Here is an 18,263-nt window from a genome sequence, read left to right on the forward strand (position 1 = left end):
CAGTTTCAACAGATTTGAACATGATGGCAGCAGTGGAGAATGAGACCAGGGCCACAGCAAGGGTTTGGAAAATAGTGAGGTCTGGTTGGAGTTGGGGGTAACCACATTATATATAGACATAACAGGACGTACACAAGACTTGCCATTTACATTTTATTTTTGTTTTAATTTGTAACACCATCGTAAAATCCATTCCATATCAACAGGGTGGTTTTGCAATGAAAAAAAAAAACATAATACAATGCCAGATTAAAGAGAGTATAAGTATATAGTCATTATTTAGCTGCAGAATTCAATATAAAATGTCAGTTTTATATACAGTACATACTATTTACATAATATCTTGACAGGTGTATACCAGCCTTATCTGAAGAGATACCATTTCAATAAATCATCTTGTCCAAAACAATAAATTGAAAAAGTTAACTGGCTTTCCATCCTGTGTGCTGTTTCACTGGACATTAGTGCTGTACTTTAGTCCAGTGGTGATCCGTACACCTCCACTTCACAGAGTGTTAGATACTCTGCACGTCCAGGAATCACCACGGTAACATAGCGTCCCTCCATCCCATGACACTGAAAGGTCTCGGAGAACCCAGCAGGAATGGAGGAGATCACTGCACACCTGGAAAAAAATCAGGATTTGAACACTAATACAGGGTCCATGTGCATAGGTTTACTCTATGTAGAGGAACATACACCCACACACGCACGCACGCACGCACGCACACACACACAGTCACAGTCACACACACACACACACACACACACACACACACACACACAAACACACACAGTATCTCTTCAGAGGGCCATTACAAAGACTGTATTACATTTAGAGACTTTGGTCACAATGTGTGTCATATACAGTACATTGATCAAGAATTTTTTACCTGGGATTGCTGATACCATTGTTCTCCAAAGAATTTCCTATTCGTATTTCAGCCCCATTCAGTCTACTGGGAACGCTATCCACAGTGTTGGTGATTACCACAGAGAAGACTTTATGATTTTGGAGCAAATCCACTCTCCACCAGGGGTTGAGATGAGCTTCTGTGGTAGAGCACGAACCATCAGCATAAATGCCATTACGATTCCCATCGATGGCATTGTATGCAAAGCTTCTTCCGTAAAGCTTTGACTGTGTTGCTTTTCCTTTTAAAGCCACATTCTCACCTGCATTGGAACAATGAAAACAACACTTAATGAGAAACTAGTACCACATGTTAAAGAAACCCTATGCAACATTTTCATAGTCATAAAATCGCTTAGAAATCGTTGTTTTTCTTGACTGACCAGTTTTATCGAAAACAGTAATATTTCCTCCCGCCCCCAGTGTCCCTATTCGCTGCAGCCTTGCAGTTTGTCTAGGAAGCGATCGCTCCTTGTTTATATCTGGAAGTCTGAGACGCGTAAGCAGTGCTGTAGTCTAGTTTTCTGTGGTGGGTATACTGTCAGTGATGTGTCACCTGAGGCGCGCCGCGCACCCACCCCCAAAAATGAATAAATAAATAAATAAATAAATGTATCAATCAATTATGTATATACACGTATATGGATCCCAAATACATAGACAATTTTAACCACAATTAGATACTTTATATCCACCACACACAGTAATAAGGAACATAAAAGGGTGGATGTTGAAGATAGCCTGCAACAACTGACTTACTCAATAGACCGAGGCCTATTCTCTGCTTTCCTTCGAGTGGAGTTTACATTACATTACATTTTGGGTAAAGTGCTTGTGAATGCTTGAAAGTGCTAGGCCTACATATTTCTCGGCAGTCTGACCCAATAGACCAATTATTAAATGAAGGGAAATTAAATTAGTTTGCTGTCTATTAGGGCGCTGCGCTGACAATGACGACGGGTTTGGTGCTTCTCATTCATCACTCCGCAAACATGTCCGTTCGCTAGTCTTCTTCATTGAAAGTGAAAGCAGACGTGTGTTGATGAATGTTTGATGCAAGTTCGATGTGTGTGGTGAACTATTTGTTTCTTAGCAGAAGCCATGAAACGGTAAAGGTTATTTATTTAAAGAGACATCATTTATGAAGTTGTTTTGGCTTTGCCACGCGTTCGCGTCCAGTTTGACGTGTCTGGATTTTCCGATAATAATGACAGCAGCAATCTCGTGATGCTGATATTGACTTTTAATTTATGCGCGTGTAAGTCTAAGCTATTGTGCTTGAAGTTAGCTGTGACCGACTAGCCTACTGGTTTTCATCGTTTTAACCACAAAGCCTGTCGACCTTAGGTCTACTAAATTGTTTAGTTAACACCTTGTCATTTCGCGTTTGTCCAGCCGTTCACCCCCGTGCGCCCCATGTCATTCAAAACATATTTCGGGATAGCCATCTCTCTTTGAGAAAACGTATGACAATAGTGCTAAGATATTGACACGTTGGCATGCTTGGTAAACATCAGTCTTGCACATAATATTGAGCTGATTTTTTTAGTGGAAATGGCTTACTATCGCATTGTGCTGATGGATGAAAAAAGTCGCCTATTTAAAGGCACAGTCTGAATTTTAATCATAGCTCTCCATTTAGTGTGTGCACTTTAACAACTAGTGATGAAGCATATAACAGTAGGGTCTGCCATTTATTTTAGGAGGAGGGGCATGATACTTTGGAAGGAGAGGGAGTGGTGCAATTTGATTTTCTTCGGAGCAACCTCTTCAAACAGCATCAATATCAATAGGCCTATGGTTCACTATCAGGACTAGAGGACTGTAAGGGGGCAGGCTATATGTGATCAAGTAGGCCTATATTAAAACATGTAGTCAAAATTATAACGTTATGTTGATTTAAGTTGAAACAAAACATGTTATGAACTGAGAAAATCCATGGTTCTACATCATTGTTGGCAAAATGATCATGATAGCCTACATATTTCAGCGATATCTGGTTTAGTCTTGAGTAGGCCTAGGCTACTTTGCTATAAATGAGTTATAGACTTATATATAGACTATATTGTGGTATGTTATAATGTTTGGAATATATGTATCACAGTTTATCAATAGTTCTCATAAAAGTCATCAGATGTCATTTAAGGGGTTATTTTTCAAAAATTTCTCCCGGGGGTGCTGGGTATATTTTCCTCTTTTTTGTCCTTTACCAATCACACCCCTGGAATATGGTGTGAATCAATCCATGCTGTTCAACATTATCGAGTGCTGTCAGTAAGAAAAAGAACAAGGAAATTTGATATGACATAGACCAAATAGAGCAGCAGCAAACACTAATGAAATGGTTCCATTTTCTATGCCCCATTCAGTTAACCTAATGATAGCTGCTGGTAGGCCTATTGGGCTTAGGTTGTATCAAAATTTCTGGTTCTTTGTCCTACAGTGACCTCAAACAACAGGGCTTTGGATTTGTTCACACTCGATTTCGGTACTGGAAAACTGGTCTTGAAAGTCCTTAAAAAGTGCTTGAATTTGGCCATGAAAAAGGTGTACGAACCCTGTAGAAGGCAATATGTGGCTTTTTATGGCTCTCCTTTCATATGATGTGAATGATTTTTTAACAAGATGAAAAGCTTGTCTTTATTTGAAAAACACACACACACATTATGTAATTATTTATACATTATATATAATGAAATTTCTGATATGACATAACAGCAAACTTTATGCAGATTATAGCCTAATATTTATATTACAACTCCACCTCTTAAATTCAGCTGTCTGGTTGAAGCCTCAAAATACTGCAAACAAAGTAGCAGGCTAAGCTTATCATAGGGTAGGCCTACTCTACTACTGGTTGGACTGTTCAGTTTCCCCACATCAAAGCCATCGATATCTCAAAGTTGCGACAGCCATTGACTTCCATGTTAAAGCCAGATTAGAGTGGTCATGTGGTTAGTGGGTAGCCTCAGTAGTTCCCTTGGTCCCTGGTTTACTACGGGATTGACAGCAGCGATCGCATTAATATTTACGGTAAATACTCAATGAAAATTACTATAAACTGCACTTCCACATACATATACTGTATTACTCAATGAAAATGCATTATTATGCACACGACCATAAGTCATGTAGAAAAGTCTTATTATAACACCTGAGATATTCATTCATTCTCTATTGAGTAGTTCCTTTTCAACGACCTTGACATACCGGATGTGCCGCCATTGTTTGTACACGGGAGTCAATGGTAGTGTCGCAACTTTGAGATATCGATGGCTTTGCCCCACATGTGTTTAAGTTTCAAGGTAAGCAAATACTTTTTCTCCTTGGGATAGGCCCTTTTCAGTCTTGGAGTTGAAAAACATTGGTATTGAGATGGTCAGTCAACTTGAATGCAAGAGTTTTCATCAAATGTCTGCAGCATAGACTACTAATTATGCTAACCGGATTTAAACGTAATTGGTAACACTTTACGGTAAGGGTACATGAATCATCATGAATTCATACATGAATTCATGATTAATTTGTGCATTACTTAATGACTTAATATATCATGAATCATCAGGAATTGACATGAGTTCACCATATATCATTCATGACCTCATGCATGAACAACACATCAACTAAAGCATTAAGTATGGTGGCTACATCATTATGAACTATGGTTTATTAAGCATGATCATGATTATTTATTTTTCTGTACATGAATCATAATGAACTTATGCATGTAAACCTTTCTGAATTATTAGGAGATTAACTAAGCATTAGTTACTATGACTGTTGGGCTTAATTTGTACAAACTCACACTTTCTTAAACTCTTTCTCTAAACACTCGTCATTATTCACCACTTTAGTTGAGGGGCCACAAACATGATGAACTCATGAGTAACTAATACTTAGTTAATCCCCTGATATTTCAAGAAGGCTTACATGCATGCATTCATGATGAATTATGTACAGAAAAAAAAATCATCATGATCATGCTTAATAAACCATAGTTCATAATGATGTAGCCACCATACTTAATGCTTTAGTTGATGTGTTGTTCATGCATGAGGTCATGAATGATACAGTGCCTATAGAAAGTCATCATACCCTTTTGAAATAGTTACTTTTTTTGTCTTACAGCCTGGAATCAAAACCCATTTTAAAAAGAATCTTTTCCAGTTTTATTTACAAATTTAGCTGTACAACATCAAAATAATGAAAAAAAAGTCAACAGTTCTGAAAATTAATAAAAAATTAAAAACTAGAATAACAGGGTTGGAAAAGTTATCATACCCCTGACTTAATACTTTGTAAAGCTTCCTTTTGCTTTCATTACAGCCATCAATCTGTTTGGATATGTCTCTATTATAGCTTCGCACACCTAGATAGGGGAATATTTGCCCAATTTTCCGTGCAGAAATGTTACAATGTAGTCAAATTATGTAGGGAATGGTGATGGACTGCTCTCTTCAAGTCAATCCACATATTTTCTATAGGATTTAAGTCAGGGCTCTGACTTTGCCACTCAAGGATATTCACCATCCTATCCTTAAGCCACTGCTTTGTTCTTTTGGCAGTATGTTTAGGATCATTGTCGTGTTGGAAGGCGAATGACCTCCCCATCCTCAGCTGTCTAGGAGAGGGACGCAGGTTTTCCTCAAGAATTTTGGTGTACTTGGCAGCATCCATTTTCCCTTCTATCCTGACCAATTGCCCAGTCCCCGCTGAAGAGAAACATCCCCAAAACATAATGTTGCCCCCACCATGCTTCACAGTAGGCATGGTGTGTTTTGGGTGTGTTTGGGTGTGTATACTGTGTTTGGTTAGCGCCTGGAGCTCAGTCCAAAAACTTCAATCTTAGTCTCCAAAAAGTTCGATCTTAGTCTCATCTGACCATATAAGCTTTTTCCACATGGTAACAGAATATTCCAGATGTGTTTTTGCACTGAACTCCAAGCGCAATGTTTGGCGAAAACCAACACAGTACACCACCCAAAACACACCATACCTAGTGTGAAGCATGGTGGGGGCAACATTATGTTGTGGGGATGTTTCTTTTCAGCGGGAACTGGGCAATTGGTCAGGATAGAAGGGAAAATGGATGCTGCCAAGTACACCCACATTCTTAAGGAAAACCTGCGTCCCCCTCCTAGACAGCTGAGGATGGGGAGGTCATTCGCCTTCCAACACGACAATAATCCTAAACATACTGCCAAAAGTACAAAGCAGTGGCTTAAGGATAGGATGGTGAATATCCTTGAGTGGCAAAGTCAGAGCCCTGACTTAAATCCTATAGAAAATATGTGGATTGACTTGAAGAGAGCAGTCCATCGCCATTCCCTACAGAATTTGACTAAATTTTAACATTTCTGTACGGAAAATTGGGCAAATATTCCCCTATCTAGGTGTGCAAAGCTATAATAGAGACATATCCAAACAGATTGATTGTTGTAATGAAAGCAAAAGGAAGCTTTACAAAGTATTAAGTCAGGGGTATGATGACTTTTCCAACCCTGTTATTCTAGTTTTTCATTTTTTATTAATTTTCAGAACTGTTGACTTTTTTTTCGTTATTTTGATGTCGTACAGCTAAATTTGTTAATAAAACTGGAAAAGATTTTTTTTAAAATGGGTTTTGATTTCAGGCTGTAAGACAAAAAAAGTAACTATTTCAAAAGGGTATGATGACTTTCTATAGGCACTGTATATGGTGAACTCATGTCAATTCCTGATGATTCATGATATATTAAGGCATTAAGTAATGCACAAATTAATCATGAATTCATGTATGAATTCATGATGATTCATGTACCCTTACTGTAAAGTGTTACCCAGTAATTTAGCTACAGTAGTCGTCTTCTGTGCGTCATTGCGTTCACGATTGTGAATGTTATATTTGGATTAAATGTGCATGTCGAGGGCGGGTGTCCATTGGGCGTGCACTAGAGCAGGCCAAGGAGAATGATTTTACTTCTACTGTTTGGTAAAGTTGCACGTAGCCTATAGGTGCATCAGTGCGACTGCGAACGCTTCCAAGGATGATCTCGTTGGTTTTTAGGTTTTCATTGAGACAGACGCGGTGTGCGCGGAGGGGAGGGGCTGTGTTTGCTTGTGTGTAGACAGACGCGTGAATGTCAGAGAGGGAGAGCAGGGAAAGGAAATTCAGCTAGACGAAAGCTGCGTGTTTTTCAATAGCGTTAAATAAATAAAGAATAACCATTAACTGACGTTGATTTCTTCCAGCTACTCAAGAGCGATTGAATGATTTCAGAGGTTGTTGACACGTATCTTTGCCTATGTTTTACTGGATATACGCAAATCCATGAACTTTTTAGGTGGTTATACGGTGTATACCTGCGTATCACGTAGACTACAGCCCTGCGCGTATAAGGAACGAGAAGAACCACGCTTGCAATTTATATATAAATACACATGCTAAAGCTGTAGGGGAAGCTCTGCAGAGAAATATGCAAGAATAATTGAGCGAAAACGAAAAGCGAAACCGAAACTGGAGATGAAATCGCCAATCCTGCATAGTTTCTCTTTAAAGGAATTATCCGGAGTAAAATGCACTTTAGATCAATTCACGGATGATTGGGAGTACAGATGGTACGGGTTGAGAATGCTCCTTTCTTTCCCGCACATCGGGACCCCCGAAGCATCGGGAAAACTGCAACCGCAAGGGGGCAACATAGACCGCCCTAATAATATGAAGGTTCGGCTCATGGAAAACCCCGAGGACACCGCGCTGGTGACAAGCGGAGAAAAGAGACATGACGCTCGGCATGTTAGATTGCAGTTGCAGAGTTTTCGAATGTTTACAGCCTACCTCACAGCTCTCTCACTCGACGTAGCCTATAACTCAGTCAGTCCAGCAGAGATGCCACAGCAACGTTTTGGTCAATGGAGGGGGAGAGAAATGCTCCGCATATCCGTCTCATTTAATCATTAAAATGAAAGTGATGACTGGCGAAATTAATCAAACGATGTTTCAATAAACCATTGTTGAAATGAATGAAAATGGTTTTAGAAAATCGCCTATAGGCCTATCAGAAGGAAATAGCCTTCAATTCAACCTGAAATACTCGAAAGGCAACCTTAGATTAATTCATGAATTCATTACGGTTAGCCTACAAGACCGCATTTCCGTGTATAGGCTATTTTAAAACGGAGGCATGTTCATTTTAACCGGCGACGCTGGGTAGCCTACATGTACCCAGCACTTGTTATCACAGATTTTGTCCCCACCACTTTTGACGACTGAAAATAAAATGTATTTAACAGAAATCTCTTTAATACATGCCTATGCTTGTCACTTTACTTATAACCGTAGGCTACATGCATGGAGAAGATCGCGCATTTTGTAACATTGTAACAATGGATGGTCAGATATGCGATAGGGCAGTGAGGGTGATTCATTGTAACCATCGACTAGGACAGGGGTACTCAATAGGCGGACTCCGGTCCGGATCCGGACCCAAACGTAGTGACATCCGGACCGAGCCAAATATCGATTTTATTCATTTATTTTTTTTCATAGTGATCCAAGCGAGATTTCATTGGGTTGATATTTCTACCTGTGTTTCCAATCACTCATCTACTACTGTAGCTCGCGCCCAATTCTTATGTGCTATCAGTGGTTGAATAGCCTAGGCCTACATCACTATGACAACTCATTGTAGCCGCGAGCGCCTGGTCTGCGAGTGGCCTATCGGTCCGTTCCATTGGGCTCACCCACGGGACATCAGAAAGCTAGCGTAAGCCTACAACAACGATTTACGAGCGGTATTTGTTTCTTTAGCAAGCCAAGCAAATATCATGGTATGCTCCAAAATTGACAAAAAGCTAAAGTTGGATTTCGAAAATCGTGAGTTCAGACAGAGTGCGTCAGGACGGGCAAATATGCATTGCTGCCTGCGGGGAGCACGAACGTGTTAACCCCCTTGGGGGAGGTAATGAAACAGTTGAACTTGTCAAAAGTGGAAACTTTTATGAAACAAAGCATGTTCACTTCGAGCTGAATTATCCACAAACCTTTTGTTTACTGCCGTTTTATTTAGCCTACTTTAAAAAAAAAAAAAAAAAAATCTAACTGTTCCGGACCCTGGAAAGATTACAAATTTGGTCAGTGGACCTTTTGAGTTTCTAATTGAGTACCCCTGGACTAGGAGGCCTAGCTCCGCAATATAAGTTTCTAGCAACGTATGTAGGCCTATCGTATGCATGTTCATGTTGATTCAGAGAAAGGCATAGACTACCATAGGCTGCTGGGCGTCAAGCTATAGAGAATGGGAATGTGACGTTGCGGACATTTCGCGGTTGCGCCGCGGTGGCGTCTGGGATACATACGTGAGGCCACTTGTACGCTGCTGCCAATGCTGTACCATTGTAAACATCGTAAAACATTGCTAACTCGCTGTTTCTAACACTGTTTTTCACACATCATGGGACGAACCTGTTGTGTTGTTGGATGTAACGTCCGTGCCCACGATCGTCAGGTAAAAAAAATCAACAACGGAGTGTCTTTGTATTACTTTCAGGGTCTCACGTCCACTCTCCAGACGGTCTGTCATAGGGATCCATGTTACCGATCAAAGATATCTTTTCTATATAACGTTTCCTCGCGTCTGGCAGGAGCTTGTCTCTGTACGGTCCATTACTACTTCTACTACTAGTTTTTAGCATAGTAGCCTAAATGTTTACATCTAGTGTTACTGTTTTGGCTAGCCGATCTTGTTCGAAATATCATAGGTTTCCATAGGTTTCTTGTTTATAATTCGCGCCGCGGCCTCACCTAATGGAGGAAAACGCCCTTTTTGTCCCAGAATGCACTGCGCCGCTAACTTCCGTTCCCATTCTCTATATGACAGCATTTTATCATGTGGTGAATTAATAACTAACGTCAGTTTAACATGTCAGAACTTTTGATCGGCGTTTCAAGTCCACGGCGCGAATAAAGCCTAATGATGTTAACAATCGAGCTGTGGCGCATCTGGTTGGAGCATGTGCAAGGTATGTCAGCGACCGGGGTTCGAAACCCACTCGAAGAACCCCTCCAGAACTCATCAAGAGAAAAGTTGTCGTTTTATTAAAAAATGAAAGATTTTCTGTTTTGCGATTTTTTTATGTTTGCGATGTCTGCTGAAAAGAAAAGTTAATAGCCTATGTGAATTCGTGGTTCAGCGCACACTCACGCACATTTTTACATTGACGAGTCGGGCTCAGGTGTCTGTCAAGAGAGAAGAGGGAGAGGCAGTCGTCCTCAGTGCCACATATAGGTAGGCTATAATGTAGTGAACTGGTTAGACGAGTGTGGGGGAGGGGGCATGATCGCACAAGACAATTGCTCTTCATGAAATGGATCTCACACGGCTGTCGATTTTTAAATGTAGCCTAGGCCTACTACACCACTTGCGAAATTGGACGTGGCACATAGCCTAATTATTAGGCTACTGGATTTAATATAGCAAATCCATGGACTTTGTTCATCCTATATATACAATAAGTATAAAATCCGACAATCCAAAACGATAACGAGATCTCCCAGAAACGAAAAACAAGTTTGTTGAGTAGCCTAAGCCTTCCAACAATCTCAGCTTTTGCGTTTGATAGATAAAAGGCATCCTGTCCTGCTGTATTCCGATGAGAAAAAAAAAACATCCAAGGTATAGGGTCACGGTAATGCAGAATGCATGAATCTCTCTCTCTCTCTCTCGCTCTCTCTACATATATAGACCTGGCTTTTTACCAAATGGCGAACCTCGAAAATTATTTAGGATATAGAGCCGTGTCCATTACGCACTACAGTTATGGGTAACACTTTATAATAACTACACACAATTCATCATCTATTAAGCATTTGTTAACTATTGGTTAATGGTTTGTTCATCATTAGTAATTAATTGTTCATGCATAATTCATCATCACTTAAGCATTTGTTCACAAAGTTATGATTGGTTTGTTCATAGTGAATAAGCCTATTTCTAAAATATGTATAAATTGTTGCTAATACTTAATATAACATGCAATAACATTTTGTTAATGACATACTATTCATTTTTTAACAGTTGTTACATATGCACTAATGATTAGTAAGGATGTGAATACATGTTTTATAAACCACTTCCTAATACTATAATTCATGATTAACTCAGGAGTTACAAGTGGTTAGTTAATGATTTTTGTGAGCTCATCTAAAGTGAGGACTTTTTCTGCCTTGCTACACATTTGCAAATAAGTTGTAAATACTACATTCACATTCATTCATTAAGCTGACTTTTTATCCAGAGCGACATACACAATAATGTCAATTAAATTAAACACAATCGCAGCAGTTGGGATTTGAACCCCCAACTGAACAGGCAACAGAATGATAAACCTGCTCCTTAACCACTACGCCACCTCTGCTTCTATTCTGAAACTGATGGGATCTAGTTTTAGTTGTTTTCAGAGGACTACTTTCCTGTTATGCGTATGACTACATTTGATGTAGCACTAAGCAGCGCAATGATACAATAGTTAGAGAGTTAAAGCATACAAGTAAATAATTGACTGACGTATACTGAAGTGAACTTAACCAAGTAAAAACATTGTCACTTTACTCTGGTGTTTATTAATTGTTTGTTGTGAAGTGAAGAACATAACATCCGCTCAGTTAAAAACACATAAAACTATGCAAGAGTGTCTTCTACTACACACTGTTAAGCATGTTATTAAATGCTGTGTTCTTAATTTTGAAGCATAATTCCTAAATTAACTCTCATCTGTAAATCATGCCTATACACAATTATAAATGTTTGTTCAAAGCAAACATGCGCATCTGTTTTATATTTCTGAATGTACAGCTAGAAAAGCCATGGGCAGGGGTAGTGTAGTGGATAAGGCATTGGGCTAGTATGCTGTAAGCCTAAGAATTGGGGGTTCAATCCCTGGGTGTCACCATTGTGGCCTTGCTCTTTAATTTCATTGATAGTGTAAGTCTCTTTGGATGAAAGTGTCTTAATAAATGCAACTGTAACCTTTATAACTCATTTGTAAATATGTAGCAAGGCATATTCAGTCCTCACTTTAGATGAGCTCACAAAAATCATTAACTAACCACTTGTAGCTCCTGAGTTAATCATGAATTACAGTATGAGAATTAGCATAGGAGTAATACTTTACAAATGATGATCAAAGCATTTACTAATAGTTTGTAACTGGTTCATAATAGGGAGATGATTTCATTTATAAATGGTTGTTTCATTATTTATAAGGCATAAACCATGTATTTACAAACATTTGTTTTATTTACTATGAACAAACCATTCATAACTTTGTGAACAAATGCTTTACTGATGATGAATTATGCATGAACAATAAATTACTAATGATGAACATACCATTCACTAATAATTAACAGTTGCTTAATAAATGATGAATTGTGTGTAGTTATTATAAAGTGTTACCCAGTTATGTTTTAGGCTATTGTTTTATTTGAGTGTTTTTGTCTACCATGGCAAACATAGTTGAAACGTTCGCTCTAAACTTATGTATTGTTTTAAGAGAATATGCCAATGATAATGGTACTTTGTAAAAACAACAAATTCTTAGGATTTGTCCTCTCACCTGCAGCAGGCCCATTCAAAAGCCCATCCACCTCATTTGCATTTGAAAGAGCCAATCACTAAAATGACACATTTAGTCTGGAAAAAGTAGCAGGCTAGCCTACTTTATGAGTTTTTTTGACCCCTCTAATAATTTGCCTATAGGCCTACTACAATATGGAGGAAGGGCTGCCTAACTGTTCCCCCTAAGAGTTTTTTCATAAGATAAAATGTTTACGCTATTTAAGTTTAGGATTTGGTAGACAAGACAACCTCGGAAAAGTTCTTCAGATAAACATTTTTTTATTGAATTAAAGGAAAGAAAATGTATCACCGGGGTTTCGGGGCTTGCGAAGGCATTCGTTGATCTTATCGATGCAGTCCTTGCGGCCACTTCTCCCCATCGTAGGAAACTTTCTGTTTAGTGTTGACAACACAAAGGCCTTCACGTTGTGTGGCAGTGCTTGCTTGCCCTTCGATCCATCCCAGTTGGTGGTTTTGCACCTGTCCCTGAGTTATAGTCTATATCATGGGTCTTCAACCGGGGGTCAAGGCGTTCTGCGTGAATTCATTAATCCAACGTTCTCCGCGATGTCATACCATCAAAATGAAACGATAACGATAATCTTGTGTGTTTGTGTTTCCTTGTGTAAGACAAGTTATATTTACACAAGATGCAGAGGCTCTCTGTCTGTATCAGGTTGAGCAAATGAAGCTTTGCCTGAATTTAGCTGAATTTATACCACCAGAGAGGGTTAAAGCGGAGCTTCTCACACTTGAATATTAATTCGCCAATGTGAATGTAACGATAAACACAGCAACGTTGTATCTAAGACAGCGGCAATATAAACGAAAATGACAGTAGCAGTGGTATAAACGGGATAATCAACTCCACGCCGTGCGTTTATAGGAAAATAATGCACTGCAATAATGCCTGCGGCGTCGGGACCTTATTAACACTTAAAACGTGCATTATTTTCCTAGAAACGCACGGTGCGTCGTTGATTATCCCTTACATATCCACCTTAGTTGACCCTTGTGACATTCAGTCTATTATAGGGCGAGTTTATGCAACACTATGTAAAGAATTATCAGAAACGAGTTGTATAAAGCAGTTACCCCCCTGTTAATAATAACTTATGTTTAGAATGTGTGCGTTCGTGTGTGTGCGTGCGCGTACGTGCATGCATGTAGGCACTAATGACTGACGGTTCAAATGATAGGCATGATTTGAGGTGTGCCAGGTGTGGGGGTCCGTGCTCAGTCTCTCTCACAGCCAAGCGGTCCTTGGGCTGAAAAAGGTTGAAGACCCCTGGTCTATATGAGTAAGCGCTTATGCTCTAACCGCATAATAAAAGAAGCACCTGCATTCCACAGCAGTGCTTATGGCAAGGCTATTAACACCTGTCACTGAGCTATGGACAAGCAGTTATGCTCGAAAATTATCATAATAACAGACACACCTAATTGTATGGCTCTATGTTTAAACATATAAAATTAGCAAGCATTTCCTCCCGATAGCAGCAACGATTGCTTTCTTTTTCTGTCGGTCCGCGGTTGCTTGGTCAATTGCGCAGCAAATTATCAGATCACCGGACCTAATTTCACTCCATGTCTCGCGGACCAGCAGCAGTCTCCACGTTTCGCGGCCCATAGTTTGAGAAACGCTGCATTAAAGTGTCATTTGGTTGTAGGCTATATGTTTAGCGATTTCTTTGTGTGTTTTTCATTGTAGTGTGTGTGCATTGAGTAGTTCCTTAAAATACGGAACAAAGAGCGTCCCGTAGCCTATCTGTTCAATACGGAAGAAGACTAACTATTACCTATATATTTCTTATAACGAAACGCGAAGAAAAAATACGAGGACTGACCGTCTCGTTTCTCCGCGTTTCCCCCAATACCATGGCGACAAAGAGAAATAAATTTGACATTTAAAGGCTGGCTTACATTGCACGATTTTGGTCTGTTTTAACAGTCGGCGACTAAATTTCCAAAATCGGGCGGAAATCTTGGGAGTTGTACTGAAATCGCAGCGCGCTCCCGTCATCTAAATCGTTGAGTGTAAGGTGCCAATCTTAGCGGTTTTAAGTCCGTCGGAGGCAGTCTTTTTCTAGTTTTGCCGTTACGACAATATCAAACATGTTTGATATTATCGGAAGTCTTTTCAGTCGTGGCTCATGCAAATAGTGACGTGAACATTAAAAACCAATAGTAACCACGGTCGAACATGAAACAGGAAGGGGCAAAATAGGCGACAGCTGTAGCCTATATGATTATTTGTTATTTCATTTCTTATAATTTATTAGACGGCTGTTCTACGTGACAGAACAACTCTATATCTGTTAGTGATGTCACACATCAAACAATGCTGCAGAAACGCGAAAAAATTACTTTGATATGAGTAGGCTATCATGTGATTTCCTGTGAATGATGACGTGTAGCCTATTGCACGATGGAAATAATTTGAAGGAATCTAGCAGCAGTCTTGTAAATAGTGACCCACAGTCTTTGCAAAATCCTAATCTGAGACTGGCCTGTGACTAGACTGTGACTAAAAACTCAATGAATTGTCTTTAGATGTGAGAGGGTCTGAGACTGTAGTTTTTCAAAAATCTTTTCCAAATCTTTGCAAAGTCTGGCAATGTAAGGTAGGCTTAAGCTGATTGCTGACAAATTTGCCACACAATTCGGGAGAAGCAGCGGACAGGAGCGCCACCACAAGCAAGCACTTCTAGCCCAAATTAACATGGCAACGTTGCCTATGACTAAAGTGTCTAAGTAGGCTAGTCCTACTAATATTACATTTGATTGGTAACATGTTTGTAGCGCGCCAGTTTACCCATCCCCTACATCAAAACAGCTTAATCAATCAAAGAATCAGCTGTGTCGGCGTTAGGCTGTAGGCGATTTTCTATAACCATTTTCATTCATTTCAACAATGGTTCATTGAAACGTCGTTTGAATAATTTCGCCAGTCATCACCTTCATTGTAATGATTAAATGAGATTAAGGAGTCGACTATTGACGGATATGCGGTCTTCATCATTTTGAAATGCGGGATGAAACTTTCTGCCACCTGGTGGTTGTTTGGGTACATTGCCTTAGCCTCGAAAAAAATCGGCTTGACGGCCTGCGGGATCTCTTCGGGAGTCCCGCGGGAGAAGGTGCATTCTCAACCCGTACCCACTGTACATACGTTGAGTTGACTTCAAAATCATGTTATTCGGATGTGTTTTGAGAAAGCTTGATTTTACCGTTTATAGCCAAAAGTCGTTAGCCTGGAAGTGCACAAGTATTATAAAAACAAGTAATTTATTGGAAAGGTCTAGCCTGGCTAGCGCCTACCACTTCTCAAATGAGACGTGGTCTGGCAACCAGACGTTCATTTTCTCGTATTTGAAAAAATGCCCAGATCCGTTTATTGGGCGCCACGGGTGTCTATCAAATGCGTCTGTGCATTGCTCATCATGGTCTTGCTTTCTCCCCTGTTCTGTGATTGGTCGCCAACATCCGGCGAAAATGTGGGCGTTAGTTTCCAGACTGCCTTAGCAGCGTGAAAGAAATCACCGCGTAAGGCGGTATGGGAACACCCAGGCTAGGAAAGGTCTATAATTCCTCGTAAAATTCTACAATTCTCAGAAAAACATTATTAAAGATTCTACCAACATACACTGCAATAACTAAGATTACTCCTAGAATTGATGAGTAATACAAAGGTGATTTAAGAACAATTTTTTTACATTCATGGAAAGTACACAGTTACTGTATATCTTGAGTTATCACCAGCTCACAACTACAGTATATACTGCTCACATCCAGATGGCTCTCAGTAGGAGTTAATGAGTAATAGTGGACGTTTTTCATGACGTGTCTGCAGTTTCTCTGTACTTTCCTGTTGTAATTATCCAGTAGTGCTGCACAATGTATAGGTAATTAGGGCCAGAGCACCGAGGTGCGGCCGCTGAAGCAGCGGCTGCACCGTAGGTGCAAGGCCCTATTGTTTTTGCTCAGATTATTATTATTATTATTATTATTATTATTAATTATAGTAGATTCCTCTTGGCCGTCTCACGTTTTGCCTTTTTTCACCAACTTGGCATGCTCTAAAACTCTTGAAATTTGGCAGCTACGTGTGGAATTGGTAACACTACTCAGAGACAGAGCTCTGGGACTGGGCTTAGGGACTCTATAGCGCCACCTAGAGCATTTTCTGTTTAGGTTGACACATACATTCACGAAAATTAACCAAATTTGGCGGGCATGTGTGTTGCTCTTGCACATGCCCACCAACAAGCACATGTTAGATTCCGAAATGTCACAGGTTCGCACCGCAGGTGCTTGGGCCCACCATCACCGCTTGCTTCTATATTAGTTTAGCTGTTTCTTAATATTTGTAGTTTCTCTGTACTTACCCTCATATTACTTGTGGTAATTACCTAATAATATACCAAAATAGGGGACTGTAAAAGGAAGGGTTACCCCAGTATTTACAAGGACGATGCTTACCATTTGGAGCTGGATATCCATACACTTCAACTTCACAAAGTGTCAAAACATTGTTGGTTCCAGGCAGAAAAACATTAAGGTAGCGTCCCTGTATCCCGTTGTTCCATGTGAAGCTGGCAGATCTGCCTGCTGGGATGGAGGATATGACCGCTGCCCTGAAAGTAAAGAGACATAGTGTTTTATGTACATACTGGATATCACATATTTACCATCATTATTTCAATAATTGATTGATTATTTATTACAGTGGACGTTTGCAACATGCACTATATGTGCATGGGGTACACCCTTGTTACAGCATTAGATCTAAAATAAATGAGCAAAAAATATAATATAAAAGTGTGAATATCTCTCACACATCCATTTTAGAAAACCACCCATAGCATGGTATCAGGGGAAGGAAGTTGAAGAGTAAACAATATTTATGATCTCAATTACTTTTCAACACACAACACCTGTCACTTTCAGTCATTTAACTACCAGAGCCATTTAAAAACCAGAGCCATTTCTAAAACTCACAGTGGATTTCTATTGCCATTGTCCAGCAGGGAGTTGCCGATACGAATCTCAGCTCCGTTGAGTCTCTCAGGGCAGCAGTCTCCTCGGTTGGTGATGACGACAGAGGTGATGACGTATGGGCTCAAAAGATCAACCCTCCACCAGGGATTTGTTCCTCCATCAGTGTGGGTGCAGGATCCATGATGAAAATGTGGGTCACGATTTCCATCAATGGCATTCTGGGCAATACTGTGCCCTGACCATGGTTTACCAACTAGGTCTGATTGTGTGGCTCTTCCATACAATGCCACATTTTTAGCTGTAAATAATAAGTATTTTTTTACATTCACATCGCTTAAACAGCAAGATTAAGGGATTAAGGAAGTCAGCATGCCACAGTTTAAAACACTTTTATAAACCACTTGCAACACATGCACAGTGTGGCCATACAGGGAACCCATACACATGAAAGGTAACTGCACATAAACAATGAAACTTGGTGTGCTTGTAACCCCAGCAGACTAATAAGGCCTATAGGACTTCTGGACTAGTCACAAAAATGATAAAACAATGACTTGTTTGTCATTTTGAGGAATACAGATGATAACCAGACAATCAAAGTTGGTCATTGTTTACCTCTAGGTAGTGCCAGAACTGTGGATCCTGACATATGAAGAGCGATAATCAAGAAAAGTGTCTTCATTCTAGGAAGGAGAGGTTAAGTTTTAGCAGCAATCACTTGAGAAATATGCACATTATAACAAGTTAGTCTA

At 39.8% G+C, this 18,263-nt stretch overlaps 1 pseudogene; it reads right to left on the reverse strand.

The window, feature by feature from the left end:
* Positions 1 to 474: 474 nt before the first annotated feature.
* The window catches only part of LOC134083118 (uncharacterized), a 22,603-nt pseudogene continuing 4,814 nt past the window's right edge, over positions 475 to 18,263 (reverse strand).

Source organism: Sardina pilchardus, chromosome 6 (assembly GCF_963854185.1).
Source record: "Sardina pilchardus chromosome 6, fSarPil1.1, whole genome shotgun sequence".
NCBI lineage: Eukaryota > Metazoa > Chordata > Actinopteri > Clupeiformes > Clupeidae > Sardina > Sardina pilchardus.